This window comes from Leuciscus leuciscus (assembly GCF_965113295.1).
Source record: "Leuciscus leuciscus genome assembly, chromosome: 7".
NCBI classification, from domain to species: Eukaryota; Metazoa; Chordata; class Actinopteri; order Cypriniformes; family Leuciscidae; genus Leuciscus; species Leuciscus leuciscus.
Genome location: NC_138731.1, coordinates 6,828,408 through 6,850,501, shown reverse-complemented (window position 1 = coordinate 6,850,501; position 22,094 = coordinate 6,828,408).

The following is a 22,094-nucleotide window of genomic DNA, read 5'->3' as shown; positions in this document are numbered from 1 at the left end:
TTATGCAGCTTTTTACTAATGTACTTTTATTATTTAATTTGTTCCTTTTTTTTTTTTTTTTTCTTGTGTGTGTTCATATACAGTATGTTCAGTGTTGTTTGTTCTGTGTTTTAACTTGAAAAATCCTTCAAATAAAGTATTCAAAAAAAAAGAAGAAAAAAAAAAGAGCATATTCAGCATAACTCGAAGACTTATCGCAATCTATCTTGAAGGATATCTCTGGTTAAGCTTGGTGGTGGTGGCAGTGTTCAGGCTCTCAGTAAACAGTACCGTTATCTTGCAAAGCAAATTAAAAGTTGAAGTATGGAGATAAATAATAATCCCATACAAGATTTCTTCAGATTTCTTCCAGAGTAATATTTACTAAATGTACACATTTAAGTGATATACTTTGGTTTCTATCTCTACCTACTTATACAACAGCTTGCTACTAGCTTATTAGAGCAATGTTGCTAGCAAAGAAAGCTTCTAGAGCAGGGAGTGCTGCTAATCTTTGGTATCAGCATAGATAAATTAATGGCATCGAATTATTTCAAACTGCTTGACATAATCTTATTGTTATATAAAACTAACATTCATGAATAAACTTAACCATGCACATACTAACTTACCACCTGTAGATGTCTGTAGGTTTCGTACGGGTGCTTGAAATCCTTGAAAATGCTTGAATTTTGATGTTGTGTTTTCAAGGTTTGAAAAGTGCTTACATTTTGGATAAAGATTGACATGATCAGAACGCGGGTCAATATATTGTGTTTTTTATTAATTTGGTGCTATTATGCGCAGCTGAGTGAACAACACAGGTTTACTGTGTGTCACATTTGGCTTTCTGCTGATTGCAAACACAGGAGACAGTGGATCTCCATTCATTTGTTGCCCTGACTCCAAGCGCTATGTGCGAAAACACTGCAGACTCACTCTCGCTCGTATCCAAAGTAAATCATCAGCACTATCATCCTTAAATGTGTTTTATTTAACTAAATACATCATAATCAGCTAAAACGCATGCGCAGGTCACTTTACTTCCTGAACAAGTGTGCACCCAAGTCCGTGATGCTTTCACATTCACGCGTACCGCGGCACGGTTCGGGAGTAACCGAACTCAGACCACCTCCTCCAGGTAGTCTCGGGTTCGGTATCCCAGTGCGCACCCGGGTCCACATGACAGTGTTCACATTAGCGATTTTTCATGTGAACCGTGGCAGTCCAAACTAAACTGAAGTAGCCTACTGTACACGTTAGCACCTATTTGTTTACGCCAGTAACTGCTAGCTAGGAATTCGCAGGCTAAGTGACTGAGGGTGCTTTCACACTGGCAGTTTATTTCGGTAACTAACTAACGTTAACCCAGTGCATAACAACAACCGTTGATTGATGAACAGAAATCGTGTCAGATGGAGTGTCATACAAGTAGTCTACTGTAAGGTTGAGGATGGCCTTATGCAATATTTACACTGCTCTATTCCAGTAGGTAAATGTATGTCTTGGCATAATATAGGCTGTTTATCAGTCAGGTGCCTGTGCACTGTCAGAGTCTTCTGGGTTAAAGTGGAATTACAGGTTGTTGTTGCACTGTCTCAAGTAGATTTGGAAAAAAGTGTGAAAAGACTTAGAGCAAAATCTAAGAGAGTGCAGCAACTGTTTTCCTGGATTTTGTCTGATTTGACACAGAATGACCCAGCTGCATGTCATTTGGCTCAAATCCTCCCACTCAATGCTACTAGATTGCGATACATTTTGAAAAATAAAACCTTTTGCTTAAATATCTGATCCTTCTGCTATTACGAAACACAATTTTGGCTGTTTATAGCATTATCTCTTTTAATGTGATAAAAACACGAAATAATAATTTTGACTATGTATTGGTGTGGTGTGGTGCTGGAAAAAGCTTTAAAGGGGTCATATAATGTCATTTTTGTACAAGCTAATATGATTCTTTAGGGTCTAAATTAAAAGTTTGTAATATACTTTAATTAAAAATTCTCATTAGTATTGTAAGAAAACACTAATTTTACCTGGTCAAAAACAGCTCTGTTTTCAGCACGCCGTTTAAGTGCATGTGTCTTTAAATGATAATGAGCTTTGCTCACCCCGCCCCTCTGTTCTGTGCGTACACCGTTTCTAACACAATAACCATAACGCGTTGTTCATTATAAACATGGGATTATGAATTATATTGAGAACGTCATACATAGAAAACATGCTGTAATGTACCCTGAGTGTAAACAGCCGCATTCATCATGAAACGTGCAAGCGATTTGCAAAGATTAATATAAAGATTAATATAAAGGTCAATAAAACGTTACACTCACTTCTTCTTCTGGAGGTGCAGCAGGAACACGAATAGTTGGTACTGATCCTTTTTTCAGGAGCAGCTTCTTAGCAAAACCAACTTTACTGACCCTTGTTTGTAAAGCAGTCTGGTGTGTGAAATGATTCGCGCAAACATGAAAGCATTGATGTTGATCGTGAGTAATATTCCCTTCGAAAACAAACTCAGCCACTGCGTCTTCAGCGGTTCGGATTTAGGAACATCAACATGACTGTGTGTTCCTTATTACACCCAAGAACAGAACACCACAATAACTTAGACACCATTCTACTCAGTGTTCCAGCTATCAACAATGCTGAACACGCCGGTCGGCGCGGGCTATGATTGACAGCTTGCTCACGAGGGCAGGTCTGTGTTGAAACGCTCCTGTCAATCAACCATCGTGGGAGGGGCGTCGATTTTGTGACGTCACAAAATCGAACAGCTTGATTTGAGATGGGAGGAAACATATAAGAAGATTTTTTTAAAAACACTGGATGGATTTTTATCATTTTATGATGGTTGTGTACAGGCCAACACACATTTCAGTACAATCAACTTGTAAAAGTGCATGTACCATTATATGACCCCTTTAAAATGGACCTTGAAAGTGCTTGAAAAGTGCTTGAATTTGACCTTGGAAAAGGTTTGCAAACCCTGTGTCTGCTGAATTGCCTTTCTTCTTTAACTTCATCTTGTTCTGACACAACCTGCATCTTATTCTATTTTTCAACAGCTTCTTTTTCTGTAACCATTTAATTAATTTGACTGTCCTCCTCTTGGTTGTCTTTCCCTCTGTTATCGACAATATTTTATTTCCTAAATGCATGTTTTTATGTTTGATTTTCTCTAAATTGAAAGTTACCAATGCAACTTCCACTTGCATCTTTGGGGTTGTGGAGTTGGGTGCTAATAAAAAAAAAGAAAAAAGAAGAAAAAAGATTTGGCCGCTAATTTTGAGGATAAGCCCAAACGTGGTCCGAGTGTTTACGCCACGCACGCGCATGTGTTAAACTGATCGGCAGCCTGAATGGATAGGACACTGACACGGTCCTCGAGTCCAGGGAATAATTATCGTGTACTTAACTTCCATGGATGATTTGAAGTAATTAAAATGTGTCTATTTCTGAGCTATTGCTCTTAACTGGCTCATTCATCAAGCACTGCAGTCGCCCATATAAGGCTGAAAACAAAAGCCTTATATGACTACCTGGACAAAAACATTCAAGTCATTTCTTAGCCCATTGAAAACATATATAAACAAACTCTCAAGTTTCTAGATAAAAAGCAAAATAGTTTTCATCATTGTAGTATTTTAGCAAAGTATTCCCTTTTAAGTTGGGAACATTTGATTCAATATGCTGATTTGATACTTGTTTTTTAAATTCTGAATGTCATTGCTCCTCCGGTTTTTAAGGATTATATTGATCAGCTAACAGGACGGTATACACGAGCTGGTATTAGGGGTGATTGTAAGGTGCCATTAAGAAAAACTACCTTTGGTCAGCTATCTTTGGCTTTTAGAGGAACACATGAATGGAATAGACTTCCAATGGAGTTGAAAGAATTAAAACAAATAACAGGTCATTGTGGTTTCTCAAAAAAGCTGAAAAGATGGTTAATGTTAAATCAAAATTGTGAACATTTATAGGTATTCTGGTATGGTAGTTTTTTATTTGTCATTTTTCTGTATTGTGCTGTATATGTCCTTAACATCAACCTGCAGAAGGGACAACGGATGAAAATTAGCCAGTGTTGGCTAAATCTGTCGCATTTTACATATGGTTATGTATGGTGTACTGTCCCTGATTAAAAATAAATAAATTAAAAATACTTTGGCGTCATCTGGATGGGGTGACTAAGAGCGATCGTTTTTAGCTGTTTATTACCACTACCCACCCCCATTACGTCTGTGGTTGGGATCATGCTTTCAAACTAAATATTATAACATTTCATAATGACATCAAACTATTTGGAGCCCGCTTTACTCTGACAGAGATATCATACTTTGACAATACACTGGAAATCCAGGCCCCTAGAGAGCTCCTTTTGGAAACGAGGCTACGAACGAGAACAACTTCTGCAGTCATACGACCTGAACCAGTCAGCAGAGAAGATGAGGAGGAGGAGGAGGAGGAGTGTGCCAAGTCCAAAAACACACATCGAGGTAATCACCTTAGCACTCTGTGGCTATGCGAAGAGGCAAAAGAAAGATGTTTGTTTGGTATGTGGAATGACAACCTCAAATGTGTCAGTATTGATGTATGCATTATAGGGGTCGACCGATTAAGCATTTTTATGGTTGTCGGTATCGGACATTTTCAAAACCGATTTGCCGATAAAAGAATTGAATTTTGAAATGCGCGATCTGGCTCTGATCCAGCCACCTCTGTCCGAGCGCACCGCTCTGTGGCCTAGACTAATGCCCGCCCATCGCCCATCTGATTTGTTGGGAGTCACGAGTCAATCAACGTGGAAGGCTGAAGGCACTGAAAGTGTTGCGCTCTCACACCGAAAGCACTTGCTAACAGAAGCTGCTTCAGTGATCATCACGCATCAGTTGTCTCTCAAATCTAAGGCAGCAGTAGACGTTCCTGAAGTTGCATTAAATCACTACACGGAAGTTGCAAAACACCTCAATATAATCTATTTAAGATGACAAGCACCCCTGTTCCCAGTTATACTGTGAATTCCCAGTCAATGTCCGTCATTGCAGTCATAGGCTTTAACGGAGCCTCACATTAGGGTTTTTATCTTGCTTACAACCCTTTCATAGATTTCTGGCAGCTTCTCAGTGTGGTAATACTTCTCACTTTTTAGTGCATATCGTGTTTTGTTTTTTGTTTAACTAAAACCTATTTTAGCTTCTCACCATTCGGTCAACTTAACGTTATATTGTGAATAGATTATCAACACGAATGAATTCACTCACGTCTGCTGCGGTTTTTGTGTTCACATAGCTTCACTGAACAGCGTCCGTTATACGTTTTTTTTCGTATATTGCTTTATAACCGGCCAGGGAGTAGTAAGTAGGAAAGTATGTCACGTGACTTCCATTTATGCAACACCTAGGGAAACCCGTGTTAATACATCAGGTAAGGAGCGGGTGCTACTATTGTATATTTTGGTTTTTATGTAGTGTAGATTAGGTAGGGCATGCTGAGCGCCGTCGACTTTGTTTTTGTTTTATTTTCTTGTTGTAGTAGTTTAGTGGGGATGGGAATGTAGTTAGATTGTGGGTTTTTATTTAGTTTATTTCTTTAATTTAGCCCCGCTCAGGTTCCTACTCCCTGGGCACGGTATTTGTCTCTCTGTTTTGTGCACGTTGGTGCTATAAATAAATATATGCACTTGTATGATTCAAACTATTTTTGTTCTTTTGCACCAGCACCTTAAACACGTTAACCGGGTTAACTAATCCGGGAATTATCTATATTATTTTACGTTGTGTTCCCTCATGCCCTTAGCCATTTTAGGAACGTAACAGGGCTCTTAGTCAAAAATTGCGCATATTTGGAGAAATATTGCTTTATTCTCACATGATTACAAAATATTTTGTCATACAGAATACCATTTCTATTAATTTCTCATTATGCGATCTGAAGAGCTGAAAGAGCGTTTAGCACGAGCTCTGTCTCCCCTATTCCTGATTTGCGTCAGTTATGATCTCCGCGCTCTCTCATTTGATGAATAGCTGTCAATCATCTCACATGGCACGATTCTGGATGACGCTGTCCTGGACACTTCCTAGTTTTTATCTCCGTGATAAACAGTCAAACAAAGGTTTCTACACATCAAAAATAAAGAGAATAAACATACAATTACAATATGGTTTGTGTGTGTTCCCTTTCGTTCGGGAACTCCTACGTCTCGTCGGAGGAGTTTCCAACGAATTGGGATCACGCTAGGGAGACCAACTGTCTTCGAGTGAAATAAAACGAGCCAATAAACATTGGCATGCAAGATTTGCATCCCGCGGCCCGCCTACCAGCGCGGGTATAAAGCGGAAGCAAGCGCATACACAAACGCTTTTAGCTTCGGAGCCGACCGGTTGTGTCCTCTCTGAGTGAATGAGCATTAAGATTGTATCTATCTTACGCTCTACGAGTCTGCTGTTTCGGGAAGGGATCTCTCTGTGTTGGTGAGACGGCGTTTCAGCGACCGCGCGATTTCCTGTCTGCCGGCTGCGTCTACACACTATTAATTCCAAAGCTGTTTTCACAGCTGGTAAACGGTTGAGTGCGCACAGCGGGCTTGCAGTTTCCCCGCTGTGTTGCCGCGTTGGATCCCTGTGTGCTTCAGCACAATTGAGAGAGTACTTTCTTCCTGAAAGAGCAACACGAGTGAAGATCGCGTCCTTTTCAGGATGACGTTTCACTCGTGTGTTTCTGGATGCGATCGTTTCCTGTCCTCATTTGACGGCCACGTTCATTGTTTCACATGCCTAATCAGTGTGCGAGACTACGTTCGTGGGTGGTTTATGTTCTCTCAGAAGTGCATGACCACGTCGGCACGTTGTTTGTCTCCCCTTTTTAAAGGCTCGAGCCGCTCAGCGTGCCGTGTGCCGTCGGGCGCCGGCTGACAGCGCGGGTTGTCACGGCAACCCAGCGCGCGTCATTCGGCGCTCTAGATGCGTGATCGAGACTCGTGTACCTCTACGAGGTTGAGTCCCTTTGCTTATTCCCCATTCTAGTTCCTTTTCTAAAAAGGGGAGGACTACTTTGGCTAATGAGCATTTGGTGATCTGGGAGTTACAGTGCGGAATGTCTCGCCAGGTGAAAGACCCTCACGAGCTTCCCACTCCTCTAGCGCATCGCAAATATGCGGAGACTGTGTTCGTGGGTGATTATGCTTTCTTATGAGAGCATGACCACGTCGGCACGTTGTTCGCCTTGCCTGAAGGCTTGAGCGCCCAGTGTGCCGTGTGTCATCGAGGCGATGGCCACGTTCACTGTCTTGCATACCTGGTTGACGGCCACGATCACTGTTTCACATGCCTAATCAGTTTGTTGAGACTGCGTTCGTGGGTGGTTCATGCTCTCTCATGAGTGCATGACCACGTCGGCACGTTGTTCGTCTCCCCTTTCTCGTAAGGGCTTGAGCCGCTCAGCGTGCCGTGTGCCGTCGATGCTTTCGGATGGGATTCTGGTCCTCCTCGTGAGGGACCAAGCATTTCATTCGGAGCTCCAGGGGAGGACAGATGTCGATCGCTACATCGGAGAGAGGGCTGTTATACTCTGAAAAGGATGCTGAGTTCCTACTGTAATGGTGTGTTCTCGTGCTGAAGATTCAGACTTGACAGCCACACTTCCTGGGTCTAAAGTGCCTGGATGCGTGTGAAAAATTTTGGCAGTATGGAAGCATTTTGGTGCCAATATGGCAAGCCAAACATGCCTAAATCTGCAGAAGTTTTTCCTCTCTCACTACCTCTGCACATTCAGTGCACGTGGGTAGTTCTGATTCGGGGTGGAGCTGCGCTTAGTGACTTACCGTGATTAGTCACAGTGCTGGCCCTCGGTCAGACGATGTCCACACTGGTGGTCCAGAAGCACCTCAAAACCAGCCCGCTCGGAGTTGTTTCCCCCCAGCAAAGGGAAGGGGAAACGACCCTGAGAGGAGCGACCCTGAGTATATGATGTCTGCTCTTCGGGAGTGCGTGTCATCACCACTCTTTCCCCTGGAGGAGGGCCGGGTGGAGAATTTAATTTATGTTCCGCCGCTGGTCATTCAGTCAGCGGTACCCAAAGTTTGAGCAGTCCACTTCCTCTGAGTCACTCACGGGCCCCAGCGCTCAGATGACAGTGAGGGCCACGGCCTTGTCACTCTCGTCTCTCGCTGGGCAAGGAGGCGGAAACCAGGACTCATTGCCCCCGGGCCTCGCTCCTCGTTTCCCCTCACGGTCGAACGGTCGAGACTGGTAGTTCAGGACGACGCTCAGTTGCCTCGCCGCTCCCAGTCTCCTCCGTCCAAGAGGGCCAGGATGACAGTGCGCGCCGCAGTATTGCCTCGCCGCTCTCATTCCCCTCATTCCAGTGCTCAGATGACAGTGATGCCGCCTCGGCCTCATCACTCTCATCTCCCACTGGGCAGAGAGGTGCGGATACTTGGACTCGATCCCCTCGGGCGTCGTTCCTTGTTTCCTTTCCCTCCTTCGCCTTGGGGCAATGACTAGCCGAACGCCTCCGTGCCTTCCCTGTCGATTGCCCCCGTGTGGAAGCAGGTTGGTGCTGCATGTCACACCCAGACTCCACTTCCGGCCGCCTCAGGGCCTCCGGAGTCGAGTCCCTGCCTTCCACCTCGCTGCCCCACCCCGGGTACGCTGGTGGTCCGGGTCGGCTCACTGGTACGGTTCTTCGAAGCCTGGATAGCGCTCCCAGGCCGTCCCGGTGGCTCACCCGTACCATCCGGCTCGGCTACGCAATTCAGTTTGCTCGCCGGCCTCCCAGGTTCAGGGGCGTCCGCTTCACCCAGGTGCGGTCAGTGGATGCCCCTGTCTTGCGGAAAGAGATCGACGTCCTGCTGGCGAAGGACGCGATCGAGCCGGTCCCTCCAGCCGAGATGAGGTCTGGGTTCTACAGCCCTTACTTCATTGTACCCAAGAAAGGCGGTGGGTTACGGCCAATCCTGGACCTGCGGGTTTTGAGTCGGGCCCTGCACAAGCTCCCGTCCAAAATGCTCACGCAGAAACGCATCTACGAATGCATCCGTCCCCAGGATTGGTTTGCAGCGATCGACCTGAAGGACGCGTACTTTCACGTCTCGATTCTTCCTCAACACAGACCGTTCTTCGGTTTGCTTTCGAGGGTCGGGCGTATCAGTACAAAGTCCTACCCTTCGGGCTGGCCCTGTCGCCCCGTGTCTTCACGAAGGTCGCGGAGGTGGCCATTGTTCCCATGAGAGAACATGGCATTCGCATTCTCAACTATCTCGACGACTGGCTTATAATAGCTCACTCGCGAGACCAGTTGTGCGAACACAGGGACATGGTGCTTCGGCATCTCAGCCGGTTGGGGCTTCAGGTCAACTGGGACAAGAGCAAACTCTGCCCCACGCAGAGGATCTCTTATCTCGGTATGGAGCTGGACTCGGTCAGCCGGACTGCGCGCCTCACGGAGGAGCGCGTCCAGTCAGTGCTCAACTGCCTCAAGTCCTTTCAAGGCAGGTCAGCGGTCCCACTGAAACAGTTTCAGAGGCTCCTGGGGCATATGGCAGCCGCATCGGCTTGCTGCATAGGAGACCGCTTCAGCGCTGGCTTCACGACCGAGTCCCGAGATGGGCGTGGCAGAGCGGCACGTTCCGGGTGAACATCACCCCGCACTGTCGCCAAACCTTCAGTCCTTGGTCGGACCCTGCGTTTCTACGGGCCGAAGTGCCCTTAGTCCAGGTGTCCAGGCATGCTGTAGTGTTCACAGATGCCTCCGCCAACGGCTGGGGGGCCACGTACAACGGGCATGCAGTTTCGGGTCTGTGGACGGGGCCCCAACTGCATTGGCACATCAACTGCCTAGAGTTGCAAGCAGTACGCTTAGCCTTGTGCCGCCTCAGAGGCTTACTTCGTCACAGGCATGTACTGGTCCGTACGGACAGCACTGCGACCGTTGCGTACATCAACCGCCAAGGTGGTCTATGCTCCCGTCGTATGTCGCGACTCGCCCGCCATCTCCTCCTTTGGAGTCAGAAGCATCTGAGGTCGCTTCGAGCCATTCATGTCCCAGGTGTGCTCAACCGTGCGGCCGACGAGCTCTCACGGCAGCCCCCTCTTCCGGGAGAATGGCGACTCCATCCCCAGGTGGTCCAGCTGATATGGGGAATCTTCGGAGCCGCTCAGATAGATCTGTTTGCCTCTCCGGACACGACCCATTGCCAGTTGTTTTATTCCCTGACCGAAGGAACTCTCGGCACGGACGCACTGGCACACAGCTGGCCCCAGGGCCTTCGCAAATATGCGTTTCCCCCAGTGAGCCTTGTCGCACAGACTTTGTGCAAGATCAGGGAGGACGAGGAGCAAGTCCTGCTTGTTGCGCCGTATTGGCCCAACCGGACTTGGTTTGCAGAACTTATGCTCCTCGCGACAGCCCCTCCTTGGCCGATTCCTCTGAGGAAGGACCTTCTTTCTCAGAGACGGGGCACTCTATGGCACCCGCGTCCAGACCTCTGGAGACTCCATGTCTGGTCCCTGGACGGGACGCGGAGGTTCTAGGTGGCCTACCACAGGCTGTGGTAGACACCATCTCTTCCGCTAGAGCCCCCTCTACGAGGCGCCTCTATGCGTTGAAGTGGAACCTATTCGTCGGTTGGTGCTCTTCCCGCCGGGAAGACCCCCGAACTTGCCCGATCAGTGTCGTGCTTTCCTTCCTGCAAGATGGGTTGGAGCGAAGGCTGTCTCCCTCCACCCTCAAAGTGTATGTTGCCGCAATAGCTGCACATCACGATGCAGTAGAAGGTAAGTCCTTGGGAAAGCACGACCTGATCCTCAGGTTCCTCAGGGGTGCTAGGAGACTGAATCCTCCTCGTAATCAGCACCCCGTACCCTCTTGGGATCTGACTTTAGTTGGCGTCCATCAAGAGGGTAGGGGACCTGCAGGCATTTTCGGTCGTCGAATCGTGCCTAGAGTTCGCGCCGGACTTCTCTCACGTTGTTCTGAGACCCCGGCCCGGATATGTGCCCAAGGTTCCTACCACTCCTTTTAGAGATCAGGTAGTGAACCTGCAAGCGCTGCCCCCGGAGGAGGCAGACCCAGCCCTGGCTTTGCTCTGTCCTGTTCGCGCTCTGCGCTGCTACATTGACAGGACCCAAAGCCTTAGGACCTCAGACCAGCTCTCTTGTCTGTTACGGAGGCCAGCAGAAGGGGAAGGCTGTCTCCAAGCAGAGGTTAGCCCACTGGTTAGTGGATGCTATCGTCCGGGCTTATGAGTCCCAGGACGTGCCTTGTCCACCTAGGTTGAGGGCACACTCTACTAGGAGTGTTGCCTCCTCCTGGGCTTTGGCTCAAGGCGCCTCGCTGACAGATATCTGTAGAGCTGCGGGCTGGGCGACACCCAACACGTTCGCTAGGTTTTATAGCCTTCGTGTTGAACCTGTTTCCTCCCGTGTACTCGCTTCGGCCAGTAGCGCGAGGGATTAGGTTAGTGTCGGCTTGCTACGCCATTCTCGCCCTAGGGGCCAGATACGTGCGTTATTCTGCTCCGTGGGTTACCCAACAAACGGTTAACCTCGTGAGTTCCTCCGTCATCCCCCCCCGGCGACAGGCGAGGCGGATCGCCAGTCGCCAGGCTTGTTACCTCTCTTGAGCTGAGTACAGGCTGGGGTCCTATGTAGTGGTCCCTACGGCGACCCCATAGGTGTTTTTCCACGTTCGGTTACCCTCCGGGTTAGCCAGTGTCTTCCCCTTGACAGACTCTGTCTGTCGTCTCTGCCGAGTACGCTCCCACCCTCCGGGCTGGGACTACCTCAGAGACTGCCGTGTGTTCACTACCCTACGGGCTAGTGCACATGTGTTTTCCTAGTGCCTCCCTTCGGGCAGGTTATGGGCTCCGCAGCGTTCCCTTCTACATCATGGGCACGCTTTCCCAGTGTTATCCAATGTCCACTGAGCGGGTCTTGCGGAACAGCAGTGTGACTCTTCCCAGCTAAGCTTCCGCACATAAGAGATAAGTTTCAAGAAACTGCGGCTGAAGCTTAGGCAGGGCGCTGGAAGGGGCCAGCATCATGGCGTTTTATTAGGGATCCCAATTCGTTGGAAACTCCTCCGACGAGACGTAGGAGTTCCCGAACGAAAGGGAACGTCTCGGTTACGTATGGTAACCCTCGTTCCCTGAGTAGGGAACGGAGACGTCTCGTCCCGTCGCCATGCTGCTGTACCTTCGCGGAGGACTGGACACTGTTCGGCTCCTCAGCGAAAAGCGTTTGTGTATGCGCTTGCTTCCGCTTTATACCCGCGCTGGTAGGCGGGCCGCGGGATGCAAATCTTGCATGCCAATGTTTATTGGCTCGTTTTATTTCACTCGAAGACAGTTGGTCTCCCTAGCGTGATCCCAATTCGTTGGAAACTCCTCCGACGAGACGTCTCCGTTCCCTACTCAGGGAACGAGGGTTACCATACGTAACCGAGACGATTTTCATGCAATTTGGGGTATATTCATATGAATAAAGAATGTTCACATTATATATGCTAAGCAGGTGTAGCGATTGAAAATGCTAAATATAACATATTTCAACATCATTATTAGTCATTTAAACCACTGATGTGCATTAGACGATTAATTGAATAGTCACCTCTATTATTTTAGGCTATGTTTTAGTCATCAGAAAATAATTATGAGAGGTTAAGCTATTACACATAGCCTACATTTCTAACATGTAAATTACTGAAGCCAATACTTCCCTTTCCCAAGTTGTTTAGCTGTAGTACAGTATCCATAGGCTTAATCATGAAACATACAGTGGCCCCACTTTTAACTCTCTCTTTATCTTACCCTCACTGTAGATGGATACACGGAGGAAGACAACATTAAGAAGTGCAGAGTGGGAGTACAGCACTCAACCATCATCAGGCCAGGCAGTGTGCAATACATGTAAAGATGGTGTCAGTATGGGTGGTACAGTGGCAAAAAGTGCCAATACTTCAAACCTGTGGTCCCATCTTAGGATTCATCACAATAACTTGTATAAATCTGCACAAACAAACAAACCTGAATCTGAGCAGGGGTCAACATCCACATGTCAGCCTATAATACAGTACATGACATGTTTCAGAAACAAAAAAACACAATATACACTAAAAAGTGAGAAGTATTACCACATTGAGAAGCTGCCAGAAATCTATGAAAGGGTTGTAAGCAAGATAAAAACCCTAATCCAGCCAGAGAAGGCTGGATTCTCACTTACTGGTCAGGATCAATGATGAGCCTAACATATGCCATTTCATTGACAATGAATGGAACAGAAGGCAAGTTGTTTTAAATACAAGAGTAATGCACGGATCCCATGAATACATCCAAGACACATTCCTGCACATGCTGGAGGAATGGGAAATTACCAATGACCGTGTAGCTCTGGTCCTGCGTGACAATGGCGCAAACATGGTGAAGGGTTTGAGGCTCGCCGATATTCCAGACCGTTGCTGAACAGCACATACGTTGCAGCTGGTTGTGAACGATGGTTTGGCTAGCCAAAGAGCATCCAGAGGGACCTTGGCCTACCAGAGCACAACTTAATCCAGGCAGTCCCAACAAGGTGGAATTCAACACTCCACATGCTGCAAAGGGCACTGGAGCAAAAGCGTGCTCTTAACATCTACTCTCGGGGAACACGGCGGTTTTAGATGTCCAGCTGCTCACCAGTGGGACATTGTGTCCAATTTGGTTGAAACACCCCATTGAGGAAGTGACACTAGAGGTGAGCTACAATAATTAATCTGCGTCCTGCACCATTCCCTGTGTGACAGTGCTCAAGATGCTACTTTAAGACAAAGGGCCATCAACACATGGCATCAGAACGCTCAGGGAGGTAATGAGGGAGAGCCTAATCAAACAATTCGCCAAACTTGAAGACTCCAAAAATTTGGTTCCACGTTTCAAGAGTCATGCATTCTCCTCTGCCTCTACACTAAACAAGAAGAAGTAGAGGTGCTCTTGAAGAGCAGCAGGCTGATGGAGAGGAGCCTGCAGCAGAAGACCAAGCCTCTAAAAGGCAAAGGAGAGAAGAGACACGCTGCCATTGCCGAATAGACAAGATCTTCAGTTCTCTTCTTGGCCCCCATACTGGTGATCTCTCAGCCAAGGACAGCATTGAAGACGAGTTACATCAGTACCTCAAAGACCCAGTGATTGACTGGCGAAAGGGGGATCCACTCCAGTGGCGGAGACAGAATGAAGGGCGCTTCAAGATACTTGCCAAAGAAGCAAGAAAATGTCTTTGCTCACCACCCTCATCAGTCTCTAGTGTGTCTTCAGTGAAGCGTCTGCAGTTTATGACAAAAGAAGAAGCAAGCTCACTGGAGAGCATGCCGAGCATCTCTGCTTCTGCACCACAACCTGGTGCTGCTGGACTGGGACTACTAATTGTTACCCATTTTAATTTACCTAGCTATTACATTTATTTTCCATTATTTGTTCATTTGTTGCTTGTTGTTGTTTAAATTTACTTCTTTTAAATTTTACAAAATGTTGTTATTATTATTAATATTAATGTTCTTATTATTAACAGTTCTCAGAATTAAAGATATGGTTAAAAGAATTTAAAGAGAGTCTTTGTCAGAGGCCTTTTTATTCCTAATTTTCACAATAATTTTCTTTTTTACACTAGACACATATCGGTTCAAAATATCGGTTATCGGTCTACTTGATCTGTAATAATCAGTATCGGTCCTGAAAAACGCATATTGGTCGACCTTTAATGCATTAAGTTGGTTTTGTCTGAAATTTATGTCCACTACTTCATAGCCAGGCAGCTGGTTCGTAAGTACTAGCTAGCTGATTGGTTAACGTTAGCCTTCTTTAATGCCAGTTTAATAATTGGCTGCAAAAGTTAATTATAATTTTTTCGCTCATGTATAATGAACCATAACATTATTTACCAGCTTTCTGCCTGGCAGCATTAGTCTATGGTGAATAACCCTTTTAAATATTTAGGTTAGGCTAATGTTTATAATATCATTACCTTGTGTGCTAGTTAACTTTAGTCCTGAGCATAGACTGTAATGACATACATAGTAATGAAGACTAAGCTACAGTTAGCTATGATACTGGTATAATGTTAACTGTTGCAGTGTTAGCCAAATATAATATAATATTTTAACAACGATATTAATAACAATGATATCAATATCAATGATTTTTTATTTTATCAATAAGACCTATTTAATATAATTATAGTGAAACAATGAATTTGGGAGCATGCAGATTGGCGATTTGCCTCTGATCAAGGGCTTTTGTCGGTGAGCTTGGTGACTTGCAAATCGGGCTAAAATCATGTAATGTGAACTTGGCATTAGTCTACAAATCTGAACAATATTCTTATTCATGTTAATTATACCATGTTAATATAAGCTGAAATGTATAGATGACTATGTTGGGAGTAATAAAAAAGAATATATCAGCAATGTAATTACTTACAATAGATTGTAAGTACCAGTTAATTGAGTGACAATTAAAATGCATCTTCTTACAGCTTAGGTTCACGTTATCCTCCAATGCTTTCTCTTTTCCCTTTCACCAACAAAATGAAAAGTGTTAAGTTATGTTACAAAGTGCTGTGTTGATATTGTTCTCTTCATCTTCTTTTAATCTTCCACCCAGACCCGTGCAGCCGTCTCCACGAGACATGCCAAAGAAATCTGCAAGAGTCAAGAAGGCTGAAAAAGGTGGGTTTACTAAATCATTTTTTTAAATCGTTGTCTGTTTTTTTTTTTGGCCCAAGACTTTTTGGCTTTCAATGTATTATTATAAAAAATTGTGACAACAGTAATACTTCTATGTATAGAAATCTAGTGCAGTGCTGATATGAAGGCATTTCTTGCCAAAGGGAGCTTCAACTCTCTGTTGAACTATTAACTGCTGAAATTAAAGGGCAATTCCGGTATTTAACACTTTGAGTCTATTTTGTAGTTTGTTTTGGATGAACAAGAGTGGTGGACAAAGAAATTTTAACAATGGTTCCTGTCTCGACTTTTTGACTATTTTAGAATTGCCCATGATCGCTTTAGAATGGGAGTCTATGGCCATGCACAAACATGCCCTTAAAGGTGCCATGTGTAAAAATTGAGGTAAAAATATCCAAAAAATTAGCTACACGCATCAAAAGAATGAGAAGAAATAAGGGCGATGATGTCATTAAAAAAATGTCAAGTTATAGTGCTGCAGAGATATCAACCTTAATTAGCATTAGCATTACTAGCCACGGCCCGACAGGTGTCGTAATACCAGTTTCGGCCATGGGAGGCGGTATGCGGGCAACATAACCACCAGCCAACCTGCAATACACGAATAACTCGCACGGCTTGTGGGCGTACTTGAACCTGATGTCAATCGTGTGGAAAATACAGCCCACTACTTCATTTCAATTCAGGGAAGAGAGCGGAAGGATGGCTGAAGCCCTTGGCAAGAGACCCCTACCACCACCACCCGCTGCAGGGAAAAAAACGCGCTCTGAAGCACAAATCAAATAAATAAAGGACCGCTCGTCACAGTCCGGGCTCGAAAGCGCGAGGGACGGCGAGCGAACTGCAGCGCATAGCCCTGTTTTACAACGTTCAGCACCCATTCTGACACGCCCGGGATCGCTTCCCATGCTTTCGCACGCATAGCTAGGGGCAGAATGGTCTCCGTGTTCTGACCGCCGCACTGCGCGGGTTCGAGAAACTGAAACGGAGGTATCAACGCGGCGCGCGCGCCCTCGTTGTCTGAATATTGCTGCTCGCTGACGACAGCAGCCGGCTGTTTCACATTCAATGACTCGGTCGCTAAGGACGGAGAACAATTTGTGGCGCGAACAGGTCATTTGTAGCCTGCTGTATCTTTCAACAGTGTTCGTGTTTTTTTTACTATAGTAGAGATGATCGGTTCACGTGCGCTGTCTGATGTTGACCAATGATGTTGACAGAATGCTGTCTGTCAAATTAATTTAATTCAAACAATGTGTATATACAACTCAAAATGTAATATGAACAAAACGAATATGAACATATTCACTGGTAAAGGTGAAGGGGAGTAGCTTGAAGATGTCATGTTTCAAAATCACTTGACATCACCCAACGTTCCTCTGGAGGCAAAACGTCCTCTATCAGTCTTCGGCTATGGCTCTAGGGTTGTTGTGAAGGTAGGGGCGGAGCATAGAGACTATGCCGTTTCTCGTCTGTTACTCTAGAGTAGACCAATTCACTTTATGGAGGTATACTGCCCCCATCTGGTATGGAATGTGGAGTATGACTTGATTTTTTTGCCAGACAGTCCACATGGCACCTTTAAAACAACCCTTAACGTTCGTTTTCAAAACTGTTCAACTCACCGAGTGGTTAGTGGTGTTCGTTGATGATTAAAAACAAATATATCGGCGCAATGTATGATTTCAATCCGTTTATTTTTCTATAGTGGAACTATTTTTTCAGATACCTCACAACCGCGAATAAACTTCCGCTCTTCCGAAACTTCCGTTGCTCTGCTCACGCTAGCCTTCTGAGAGACAGAGAACCGAGCGAAAAGACCGAAAAGACTACAACCTAATGTAAACAGCATCCTTTCCGTTCCCGGTAGCGCAGTAATATCAACGAGCAATGAGTCCTCCAACGGAAATCAATGGGATTTTACAAAATGCCAAATAAAACACGACGGAAACTGTATTTCGCTACGCTACTTGTTTTGGAATATCAACGAACACCACTAACCACTCGGTGAGTTGAACAGTTTTGAAAACGAACGTTAAGGGTTGTTTTAAGGGCATGTTTGTGCATGGCCATTATAAGAAATGATGGTCTGTTCCCAACAACTTCCACTCCAATATATATATATATCAAAATGTTCCTTCACTTAAAAGAGCTTAATTATCATATAGAGACAATTACATCCAATCTCAGTAATATGTAAATAGTATCACAGAGGGCAACCAATAACCATCTTGATTACAGGGACTTCAAATAGCTTGTCACCTTAACATTTAACCCGTTCTATTTTAACAGAAGATCAAAGATGTGACCACTACAGATAGATCTTATCACCTTAACCTTAACCTTTTGCTGTTCTGATTTCACAGAACATCAAAGATGTGGGCACAGAGGAAAGATCCTCAATTTACATTTAAGACAGAGTTTCAGCCTCATGTTGAGAGGGAAGATGAATCTGTTATTCTTAAATTACACTTAAAAACAGAGCTTCATTTACATGTAGAGGGGGAAGACAAACAAAATAGAGGATAAATGTTTGAGCTGAGAGGATGAGATTCATTCTGTATGACTCCGCTGAATCCGAAGTGCTGCCTGTACTTTGTTACTACTTTGCTGTAATAAACTTCATTTTTGAGATCTTCGACGTCCACATCATTTTTTCTTACATTGGCGAGCCAGACCCAGGAATCGACGGATTTCCAACAAAAAAGGGAAAAGGTAAGAAAAAGCTGTTTTCTTTCATTTATGCTGTTTTTGTCAAGGAATTCCTCGGTTTAAAAAAAAAAATCTAGAAAAGAAAAATTAAGGACAGAAGAGATCGAATTTGGTTTATTCAGTATTAGCAGGAGGAGTTTTAAGCCTATTCCGTACATTTTTGTTAAAGATTCTAACGTAACTGAATAAGCCCGAAGCAGTGTGGTAGCAGACTTGTATTGGAATTGTTGTTTCTAAAGTAATTGAAACAAAGTGCTTGAGTGTAAAGTTTCTAAAGTAACTGAAATTTGGTGTTGGTCTCTTATAATTCTGTTAAGATTCTAAAGTAATTGAATAAACCCGAAGTTGTGACAGAGTTATTTCAGATTGGTTGTTTCTAAAGTAACTGAAACAAATGTATATGTTTCTAATGTACTTGAAACCGATTGTGAAGTTGTAATAATTCTGAGGAAATTCTAAAGTAATTGAATAGACCCGACGCAGTGTGGTCACAGAATTATTTCACAACTATTGTGTGTTATAGCATAGGCTAGACTAGTGAGTCTGATGTGCCGTAACTTTGTGAAGTTTAAAACAAAGAACCCGAAGCAGTGTGGTTTTGCCCGATGTACTGTGGCATTGTTTTAAAATTCATAAATATAGTTTGAACCCGAAGTACTGATAAGCAAGCTGTTTTAAGAAAATAACATAAAAACCCGACGTAGTGTGGTTGTGTCCGACGTACTGTGACAGTGTTAATTTTTTTGATATTTTTTAAGCCTGACGTACTGTGGCCAAGTTGTTTTAAGAATATACCATAAAACCAGACATAGTGTGGTTTTGTCCGACGTACTGTGACAGTGTTGCATTTCTTAACTGTTTTGCGTAACGAAATTTAAGGACCAATGGATTGTGGCTGTGGTTAAGTTTAGAAGCCTCAGGTAGTGTGGCTATTTTGATCATTTGTGTCCGAAGTACTGGAGCTGTGAATAATTAGACTAACAGATATCTTAAAGGAACTAGATAACGTGTAGTCATTTAAATCAGACTTTGTGAATAACTATTAGATCACGAGATATTTTAAAGCCCGATAAGACTTTTGAAAATGGAAGAAATTATTGTTAAATACATCGCCAAACACGGTTCTCAGGGAATGTTTGACGGAATAGAGAATATTGTTGATAAACCGTACAAGTGGGCTATCTCTAAGTTTGAAAATGATCCCAAAATGCCTAAGAACAAAAATGGGAAAATTGCTAATGCGCTTCAAGCACTTTTTGCTTCATACAAAGTAACTAGGAGGAGAGTAGATGAGTTAGAGGCTGAAAATGAGCGACTCAGTGTTGGGGTAATTTCTACAAAAAATTACCTTGCTAGTGAAACGATATGGAAAGAAGAAAAGGTCAAGATGCAGAATGAGATTGTACTTCTTAGAACTAACAATAGTATGCTTAAATCATCTGTGGAAACATTGTCCAACAATTTGGAGGAGGCGAAGGCGGCTTGTCAGTTTATGATAAAGAATGGCACAACTGAGAAAAACCATGGTAAGACATTGTTAGGTGTCACATTGTGTAACCCAGTTCCAGAAATGCCAGATTTACAGGAAGACAGGACTGAGGGTTTGGAAAAAGTTTCTCAGTCATTAAATAGCCAATACTCTGACTGTAGAGTCAGATTTCCGATGGCACCAGTCCATGCTACTACGACTACGCCTGCTAGAGAAGGAAGGGAAGAACCAATGACTTCTACCATAGTCCGAGGATTTAATCCAACTGAACTAGAAACTGTGATCAAGAATATTGGTAAATTTGATCCTGCCAAACAAGATGCATTAGATTTTCTGAAAAACTTGGAGGAATATGCTGAAGTTTACAATTTTACAGATGGTGATGCATGCGTATTGCTAAGAATGTGTTTGCCTGACACTTTGACTGGAGCATTAACTCAGAAAGTGAAGAACAGAACTGCTACTAAGTCAGAGAGGAAACAGGCACTGCTGGATGTCCTAGGTGTGATGTCAGTTAATTGGGATAGGATATCTGAGATGCAAATGAGAAAAGGGGAACACCCAGCAGCATTTTCAGAACGATTATTGGAGACATTTAACCCTCTGGGGACCAAGCTGTTTTTGGGGCCCTTGAGATGTTCTGACATGCTCTGACATTTGTGCTTTTTTCAGTTATTTATAAACATGTTAATGGCAAAGGTGTAAATTCACTCTATATAGCACAAACAGGCCTACCATAATATGCGAGCAACATGTATGTAGATGTTTGTATTTTTAAGAGAATAATGTTTATGCGTGGTTATTTAAAAAAATAAAAATGAAAGTTGCTGAAATAAGACCACAAAACTCATACAAAATATGTGCCCACAAGACTTTTGACTAATGGATGTTTTCTCTTGGAGTTCTAGCTTCAAAATTATGTGAAAATAGTCTTGCTTTATCGTTCACAAAAAAAAAATACATTGATTTAAATGGTGTAAAACAGGTTTTGCTTGGAAAGCCAATATGCGAGGGGGAGGAGTAGTTTACACCTTAGATTACCCAGTCCCACCCACTCTGCATAATGACTCTGCATAATTAGCCATTCATTCAGGTGTGACACTGACTGAGCCACAATGCAAGGACAAAATAGCCTATATATTTAGAAGAAGACTTATATTGACCATTTAAGATTTTGCTTACATCTATCTTGTAAATATGTTTTGCTATTTTATTAAAAAGGTTACAATTACAACAATAATTACAATTTCAGCAATATTTCTGCAAAAAAAGTACTCTTTCTTTGTAAAAAAAAAAAAAAAAGATTATAGGCCTACATTTTATCATATGTATTCATTAGTTTGAATATAGCCAACATTGGAACATCTTAGTCTATGACTTTATTTTTGACAAAATAGTATTTTATATATATGAGCAGAAAAGCTTATTTGATGTGACAGTATATTCTACAGTAAAAACTGTACCCAAATCTAGTCAACAAAATGTTGTCTTTCATACTTCGCCTGACTGTAACGCAGTAACTGTAACTGTAAAAGCAGTTTATTCTTTCACACACAGACGCGCGATTCATATTTAGGCTAAACAGTCTTTACAAATATGTACCCTTCATTCATCTCACAGAAACGCTATTCATATTATAGAAACGCGATTCATCTTTTTGTTTACATAAGCCTACAACGTTATTCCATAACGTTATTCCACATTAACACTTGAGAAAGGATAACTTAGCCTACCTCACTCCTCAGCGGGATCTGCTCCTCATATCAGCACGGAAAATTTTCTCCATAAGGTAGGCTATATTATGCCTCTTTGTTTACAGCTGATGTGGGGGCGTTTCACAGACTGAAATGGTTCTCAGAATTTGCGTTTGAATAGCACGCGCTCTCCGGGGCGTGGTCAAATTACTTTTGAATGGCTCCTAATGAGCTCGACTGGAGTCGCTCTCTTTTTATACAGATTACAGAAGCTGATAATATTTGTTTTTTATATAAATTACTTCATTTAAAAGCTGCGATCTCAAGCTTTATGCCCGTGGGTCTGTTTGCCTGTTTGACTGAATTTTCGCGGAGTTATAGATAATTTTCGAACGCGTTTCAAATGGGAGTTTACTGACAGAGAGAAGGCAGAAATAGCATCATGTTAGTTTTTCTTTATTTGTCAAAAAGCAAAACACTTTATTTGTATTGTGAGTATACAGAAA